Genomic DNA, 9,678 nt, shown 5'->3' with positions numbered 1-9,678 from the left:
CATGTCATGACAGACCTGTTGGTAAACAGAACATTTGCGGGTAAACTTTAGAAATGTCATAAAACAAAATAAGTTAGACAAAGAAGGGTTATTTTTGTGTCTGTAAAATTAATTATATGATATCCCACTCTTAACGAATTGGAAAGAAAGGTTTGCTGGTGCACGGTACACTGTTCAGGTCCCTGCTTCCACTAAACTAAATTGATGTTTTTGCCAAAATTATATGATAACACCTGTCTAAATAAAACCATTCAAAATACTGCACCAGAAAACGCAGAGGATCATTAGCTTCTGTAAGAACATAGGTGTGGATTCAAATCACAAAGGCGGGTCTATGCCTATATTGGGAAGCCCACAATTTGGGCAATGTGTGGCAATAGGCCTAGCTGATTATTGAGCTGTGGCTGTGATTGAAAAGCATCTAAAATACGTGTTCATTAAGTTGTATATAACCAGGGGAGCCCAACTGAGACCAGGGTCTCATTTGCAATGGTGCCCTGAGGACATCAAATAAAATATATATATTCGACAAGATACAAGAAAGAATAACAAGATACAATAACAAGTCCATTACATTAGAACATCATAAAAACACATTATTAAAGTCAATCAATCAAAAATAGGTAAAACTCATTTATCATCAGGGTTTTAAACTGCCCCAGTGGGACCAGGGAATCCAAATGTAATGAATTTTGTAAACAAATCCAAAAATGTGGAGTATTAAAACTAAAAACACATTTTCCTACAGTACCAGTCAAAAAATGTGGACACACCTGCTCATTCAAGGGGTTTTCTTTATTTTGACTATTTTCAGTGAAGACATAAAAACTATAAAATAACACATATGGAATAATGAAGTGTTAAACAAATCTAAATATATTTTATATATTTGAGATTCTTGAAAGTAGCCACCCTTTGCCTTGATGACAGTACACTCTTAGCATTCTCTCAACCAGCTTCATGAGGTCGTCACCTGGAATGAATTTCAATTAACAGGTGTGCCTTGTTAATTTGTGTAATTTCTTTCCTTCTTAATACATTTGAGCCAATCAGTTGTATTTTGACAAGGTAGGGGTGGTATACAGAAGATAGCCCTATTTGGTAAAATACCAAGTCCATATTATGGGAAGAACAGCTCAAATGAGCAAAGAGAAACGACAGTCCATCATTACTTTAAGACATGAAGGTCAATGCGGAAAATTTCAAGAACTTTTAAAGTTTCTTCAAGTGCAGTCTGGAAAACCATCAAGCACTATGATGAAACTGGCTCTGAGGACCGCCACAGGAAAGTAAGACCCAGAATTACCTCTGCTGCAGAGGACAAGTTCATTAGAGATACCAGCCTCAGAAATCCCAGCCCAAATAAATGCTTCACAGAGTTCAAGTAACAGACTCATCTCAACATCAAATGGCATATATTATTATATTATTATTATTATTATATATTATATTATTATATTATTATTATATTAACATCAACATGTTCAGAGGAGACTGCGTGAATCAGGCCTTCATGGCCGAATGGCTGTAAAGAAACCATTACTAAAGGACACCAATAATAAGAAGAGACTTGCTCGGGCCAAGAAACACAAGCAATGGACATTAGACCAGTGGAAATCTGTCCTTTGATCTGATGAGTCCAAAATTTGAGATTTTTTGTTCCAACCGCCGTGTCTTTGTGAGTCGCAGAGTAGGTGAACGGATGATCTCTGCATGTGTGGTTCCCACCATGAAGCATGGAGGAGGAGGTGTTATGGTGTGTGGTTCCCACCGTGAAGCATGGAGGAGGAGGTGTGATGGTGTGTGGTTCCCACTGTGAAGCATGGAGGAGGAGGTGTGATGGTGTGTGGTTCCCACCGTGAAGCATGGAGGAGGAGGTGTGATGGTGTGTGGTTCCCACCGTGAAGCATGGAGGAGGAGGTGTGATGGTGTGGGGGTGCTTTGCTGGTGACACTGTTGGTGATTTATTTAGAATTCAAGACACTCTTACCCAGCATGGCTACCACAGCATTCTGCAGTGATATTCCATCCCATCTGGTTTGCGCTTAGTAGTAATAGTGGTAGTGGTGGTTAGTATTGGGCTTAAACTGTCAAACTATCAATCAAATATTGTGGTTGATGAGGGGGTGGGACTTCCGACCTATCATTTGAATATCACACCCACTGTTCTGAGTGGCTGGGGCATTACCACATGTTGAATGTAAATATCACACCCACTGTTCTGATTGGCTGGGGCATTACCACATGTTGAATGTAAATATCACACCCACTGTTCTGAGTGGCTGGGGCATTACCACATGTTGAATGTAAATATCACACCCACTGTTCTGAGTGGCTGGGGCATTACCACATGTTGAATGTTTATATCACACCCACTGTTCTGATTGGCTGGGGCATTACCACATGTTGAATGTAAATATCACACCCACTGTTCTGAGTGGCTGGGGCATTACCACATGTTGAATGTAAATATCACACCCACTGTTCTGATTGGCTGGGGCATTACCACATGTTGAATGTAAATATCACACCCACTGTTCTGAGTGGCTGGGGCATTACCACATGTTGAATGTTAATATCACACCCACTGTTCTGAGTGGCTGGGGCATTACCACATGTTGAATGTAAATATCACACCCACTGTTCTGAGTGGCTGGGGCATTACCACATGTTGAATGTAAATATCACACCCACTGTTCTGAGTGGCTGGGGCATTACCACATGTTGAATGTTAATATCACACCCACTGTTCTGATTGGCTGGGGCATTACCACATGTTGAATGTAAATATCACACCCACTGTTCTGATTGGCTGGGGCATTACCACATGTTTAATGTAAATATCACACCCACTGTCCTGATTGGCTGGGGCATTACCACATGTTGAATGTAAATATCACACCCACTGTTCTGAGTGGCTGGGGCATTACCACATGTTGAATGTAAATATCACACCCACTATTCTGAGTGGCTGGGGCATTACCACATGTTGAATGTAAATATCACACCCACTGTTCTGATTGGCTGGGGCATTACCACATGTTGAATGTAAATATCACACCCACTGTTCTGAGTGGCTGGGGCATTACCACATGTTGAATGTAAATATCACACCCACTGTTCTGAGTGGCTGGGGCATTACCACATGTTGAATGTAAATATCACACCCACTGTTCTGAGTGGCTGGGGCATTACCACATGTTGAATGTAAATATCACACCCACTGTTCTGAGTGGCTGGGGCATTACCACATGTTGAATGTAAATATCACACCCACTGTCCTGATTGGCTGGGGCATTACCACATGTTGAATGTAAATATCACACCCACTGTTCTGATTGGCTGGGGCATTACCACATGTTGAATGTAAATATCACACCCACTGTTCTGAGTGGCTGGGGCATTACCACATGTTGAATGTTAATATCACACCCACTGTTCTGATTGGCTGGGGCATTACCACATGTTGAATGTAAATATCACACCCACTGTTCTGAGTGGCTGGGGCATTACCACATGTTGAATGTAAATATCACACCCACTGTTCTGATTGGCTGGGGCATTACCACATGTTGAATGTAAATATCACACCCACTGTTCTGAGTGGCTGGGGCATTACCACATGTTGAATGTAAATATCACACCCACTGTTCTGAGTGGCTGGGGCATTACCACATGTTGAATGTTTATATCACACCCACTGTTCTGATTGGCTGGGGCATTACCACATGTTGAATGTAAATATCACACCCACTGTTCTGAGTGGCTGGGGCATTACCACATGTTGAATGTAAATATCACACCCACTGTTCTGATTGGCTGGGGCATTACCACATGTTGAATGTAAATATCACACCCACTGTTCTGAGTGGCTGGGGCATTACCACATGTTGAATGTTAATATCACACCCACTGTTCTGAGTGGCTGGGGCATTACCACATGTTGAATGTAAATATCACACCCACTGTTCTGAGTGGCTGGGGCATTACACATGTTGAATGTAAATATCACACCCACTGTTCTGAGTGGCTGGGGCATTACCACATGTTGAATGTAAATATCACACCCACTGTTCTGAGTGGCTGGGGCATTACCACATGTTGAATGTAAATATCACACCCACTGTTCTGAGTGGCTGGGGCATTACCACATGTTGAATGTTAATATCACACCCACTGTTCTGAGTGGCTGGGGCATTACCACATGTTGAATGTAAATATCACACCCACTGTTCTGAGTGGCTGGGGCATTACCACATGTTGAATGTTAATATCACACCCACTGTTCTGATTGGCTGGGGCATTACCACATGTTGAATGTAAATATCACACCCACTGTTCTGATTGGCTGGGGCATTACCACATGTTTAATGTAAATATCACACCCACTGTCCTGATTGGCTGGGGCATTACCACATGTTGAATGTAAATATCACACCCACTGTTCTGAGTGGCTGGGGCATTACCACATGTTGAATGTAAATATCACACCCACTATTCTGAGTGACTGGGGCATTACCACATGTTGAATGTAAATATCACACCCACTGTTCTGATTGGCTGGGGCATTACCACATGTTGAATGTAAATATCACACCCACTGTTCTGAGTGGCTGGGGCATTACCACATGTTGAATGTAAATATCACACCCACTGTTCTGATTGGCTGGGGCATTACCACATGTTGAATGTAAATATCACACCCACTGTTCTGAGTGGCTGGGGCATTACCACATGTTGAATGTAAATATCACACCCACTGTTCTGAGTGGCTGGGGCATTACCACATGTTGAATGTAAATATCACACCCACTGTTCTGATTGGCTGGGGCATTACCACATGTTGAATGTAAATATCACACCCACTGTTCTGAGTGGCTGGGGCATTACCACATGTTGAATGTAAATATCACACCCACTGTTCTGATTGGCTGGGGCATTACCACATGTTGAATGTAAATATCACACCCACTGTTCTGAGTGGCTGGGGCATTACCACATGTTGAATGTAAATATCACACCCACTGTTCTGAGTGGCTGGGGCATTACCACATGTTGAATGTAAATATCACACCCACTGTTCTGAGTGGCTGGGGCATTACCACATGTTGAATGTTTATATCACACCCACTGTTCTGAGTGGCTGGGGCATTACCACATGTTGAATGTTTATATTACACTCACTGTTCTTATTACAGTGTTGTAGATGGGAGGAGGGGTCCTAGTGTCTGTGTGCAGACATGTTGTGAAAGGTGTTGGTTGGAGTGACAGAGACTATTGTGTTGATCAAGGGGCTTGTACTGGGACCTATGGTGACACGGTGGGGGTTGATGTGATGAGTCAGTTAGGATGGGAGTTCCATGTCTGGGCATAACTTCTATACTCCATTGTCCAATTTCATGAACCAGTGAGAATGTTTAAATTTGCGATGGGCTCGTCAGGAGGGGGTGGGGTTGTGTGTCGGTGTGTATTGGTGGGGAGGGGCTGGTGATGTGGGTCCGGACAGTTCAACTTTTTAAAAAAAATGCTAATCTTGTGATTTATGAGTGGGCGGGACTTCACACCAGGATGTAAATATCACACCCACTGTCCTGATTGGCTTAAGAGTTCAAACCACACATACCGGTTTTTCACATTCCACCGTGGTGATACTCAGGGTCTGACTGAAACTAGGTCAATCAATCAATCAATCAATCAATCAATCAATCAATCAAATGTATTCATAAAGCCCTCCTTACATCAGCTGATGTCACAAAGTGCTGTACAGAAACCCAGCCTAAAACCCCAAACAGCAAACAATGCAGGTGTAGAAGAACGGTGGCTCGGAAAAACTCCCTAGAAAGGCCAAAACCTAGGAAGAAACCTGGAGAGGAACCAGGCTATGAGGGGTAGCCAATCCTCTTCTGGCTGTGCAGGGTAGAGATTATAAGGTATACCCAGTCGGTCAAGCATCCGCTATGGAGGTTAAAGGTCGAAGCACCTGAGAAATCTATCAACAGGTCTGGTCTATCCAGTGCCACCAAGCAGGTCAACAGGTCTGGTCTACTCAGTACCACCAAGCGGGTCAACAGGTCTGGTCTACCCAGTGCCACCAAGCGGGTCAACAAGTCTGGTCTACCCAGTACCACCAAGCAGGTCAACAGGTCTGGTCTACTCAGTACCACCAAGCGGGTCAACAGGTCTGGTCTACTCAGTACCACCAAGCGGGTCAACAGGTCTGGTCTACCCAGTACCACCAAGCGGGTCAACAGGTCTGGTCTACTCAGTACCACCAAGCAGGTCAACAGGTCTGATCTACTCAGTACCACCAAGCGGGTCAACAGGTCTGATCTACTCAGTACCACCAAGCAGGTCAACAGGTCTGGTCTACTCAGTACCACCAAGCAGGTCAACAGGTCTGATCTACTCAGTACCACCAAGCGGGTCAACAGGTCTGGTCTACCCAGTACCACCAAGCGGGTCAACAGGTCTGATCTACTCAGTACCACCAAGCAGGTCAACAGGTCTGATCTACTCAGTACCACCAAGCAGGTCAACAAGTCTGGTCTACTCAGTACCACCAAGCGGGTCAACAGGTCTGATCTACTCAGTACCACCAAGCAGGTCAACAGGTCTGGTCTACTCAGTACCACCAAGCGGGTCAACAGGTCTGGTCTACTCAGTACCACCAAGCAGGTCAACAGGTCTGGTCTACTCAGTACCACCAAGCAGGTCAACAGGTCTGATCTACTCAGTACCACCAAGCAGGTCAACAAGTCTGGTCTACCCAGTACCACCAAGCGGGTCAACAGGTCTGGTCTACTCAGTACCACCAAGCAGGTCAACAAGTCTGGTCTACCCAGTACCACCAAGCGGGTCAACAGGTCTGGTCTACTCAGTACCACCAAGCGGGTCAACAGGTCTGGTCTACCACCAGTACCACCAAGCGGGTCAACAGGTCTGGTCTACTCAGTACCACCAAGCGGGTCAACAGGTCTGGTCTACTCAGTACCACCAAGCGGGTCAACAGGTCTGGTCTACTCAGTACCACCAAGCAGGTCAACAGGTCTGGTCTACTCAGTACCACCAAGCGGGTCAACAGGTCTGGTCTACTCAGTACCACCAAGCGGGTCAACAGGTCTGGTCTACCCAGTACCACCAAGCAGGTCAACAGGTCTGGTCCACCCAGTACCACCAAGCAGGTCAACAAGTCTGGTCTACCCAGTACCACCAAGCGGGTCAACAGGTCTGATCTACTCAGTACCACCAAGCAGGTCAACAAGTCTGGTCTACCCAGTACCACCAAGCGGGTCAACAAGTCTGGTCTACTCAGTACCACCAAGCGGGTCAACAGGTCTGGTCTACCCAGTACCACCAAGCGGGTCAACAGGTCTGATCTACTCAGTACCACCAAGCAGGTCAACAAGTCTGGTCTACCCAGTACCACCAAGCGGGTCAACAAGTCTGGTCTACTCAGTACCACCAAGCGGGTCAACAGGTCTGGTCTACCCAGTACCACCAAGCGGGTCAACAGGTCTGGTCTACTCAGTACCACCAAGCGGGTCAACAGGTCTGGTCTACCCAGTACCACCAAGCGGGTCAACAAGTCTGGTCTACCCAGTACCACCAAGCGGGTCAACAAGTCTGGTCTACCCAGTACCACCAAGCGGGTCAACAAGTCTGGTCTACCCAGTACCACCAAGCGGGTCAACAGGTCTGGTCCACCCAGTACCACCAAGCGGGTCAACAAGTCTGGTCTACTCAGTACCACCAAGCGGGTCAACAGGTCTGGTCTACCCAGTACCACCAAGCGGGTCAACAGGTCTGGTCTACTCAGTACCACCAAGCGGGTCAACAGGTCTGGTCTACTCAGTACCACCAAGCGGGTCAACAGGTCTGGTCTACTCAGTACCACCAAGCGGGTCAACAAGTCTGGTCTACTCAGTACCACCAAGCGGGTCAACAGGTCTGGTCCACCCAGTACCACCAAGCAGGTCAACAGGTCTGGTCTACTCAGTACCACCAAGCGGGTCAACAGGTCTGGTCTACTCAGTACCACCAAGCGGGTCAACAGGTCTGGTCTACTCAGTACCACCAAGCGGGTCAACAGGTCTGGTCCACCCAGTACCACCAAGCGGGTCAACAAGTCTGGTCTACATTAATAAGGGATTGTAGCTTTCACCTGGTCAATCTGTCATGGAAAGAGCAGGTGTTCTTAATGTTTTGTCCACTCAGTAAAAGTAAAATATAAACAGTAAAGTAAGCTACAGGTATTCCATAAAACAACTTTATTTTATTTTAAAGTATTTTTTACTAAAGTACTTTACACCACTGATGATAATGAAAGGAGTGACGTGTATATTATTAAAATCCATGCTTTTAATCTAAACTGGATTATTATGTTTTCATATATTAATTAGTTTATATTTCATGATTACATTCCTCAATACAGACCTGTTCTGAGGCAGATCATGATAACATTCCTCAATACAGACCTGTTCTGAGGCAGATCATGATAACATTCCTCAATACAGACCTGTTCTGAGGCAGATCATGATAACATTCCTCAATACAGACCTGTTCTTAGGCAGATCATGATAACATTCCTCAATACAGACCTGTTCTGAGGCAGATCATGATTACATTCCTCAATACAGACCTGTTCTGAGGCAGATCATGATAACATTCCTCAATACAGACCTGTTCTGAGGCAGATCATGATTACATTCCTCAATACAGACCTGTTCTGAGGCAGATCATGATTACATTCCTCAATACAGACCTGTTCTGAGGCAGATCATGATAACATTCCTCAATACAGACCTGTTCTGAGGCAGATCATGATTACATTCCTCAATACAGACCTGTTCTGAGGCAGATCATGATAACAATCCTCAATACAGACCTGTTCTGAGGCAGATCATGATAACATTCCTCAATACAGACCTGTTCTGAGGCAGATCATGATTACATTCCTCAATACAGACCTGTTCTGAGGCAGATCATGATAACATTCCTCAATACAGACCTGTTCTGAGGCAGATCATGATTACATTCCTCAATACAGACCTGTTCTGAGGCAGATCATGATTACATTCCTCAATACAGACCTGTTCTTAGGCAGATCATGATAACATTCCTCAATACAGACCTGTTCTTAGGCAGATCATGATAACATTCCTCAATACAGACCTGTTCTTAGGCAGATCATGATTACATTCCTCAATACAGACCTGTTCTGAGGCAGATCATGATTACATTCCTCAATACAGACCTGTTCTGAGGCAGATCATGATAACATTCCTCAATACAGACCTGTTCTGAGGCAGATCATGATTACATTCCTCAATACAGACCTGTTCTGAGGCAGATCATGATAACATTCCTCAATACAGACCTGTTCTGAGGCAGATCATGATTACATTCCTCAATACAGACCTGTTCTGAGGCAGATCATGATTACATTCCTCAATACAGACCTGTTCTTAGGCAGATCATGATTACATTTGATGCATCATTCATGTAACCTTCTACTATTGAGTCAAATAAACCTGAGATCTTTCCATGGTAATTGTAGTTTAATATACTCTAGTCTGACATGATTGTATTGTTTTCTGCCAAGGAGACGTACTGTAACCATTGTTTGTTTTAATCTTCAAAATAAAAGCACAGGAGAAGCTTTTCTACTGTGTTATTGAC

Source organism: Oncorhynchus keta, chromosome 23 (assembly GCF_023373465.1).
Source record: "Oncorhynchus keta strain PuntledgeMale-10-30-2019 chromosome 23, Oket_V2, whole genome shotgun sequence".
NCBI classification, from domain to species: domain Eukaryota; kingdom Metazoa; phylum Chordata; class Actinopteri; order Salmoniformes; family Salmonidae; genus Oncorhynchus; species Oncorhynchus keta.
The sequence above is the reverse complement of the archived record's forward strand: the minus strand, read 5'-3'. Positions refer to the sequence as shown.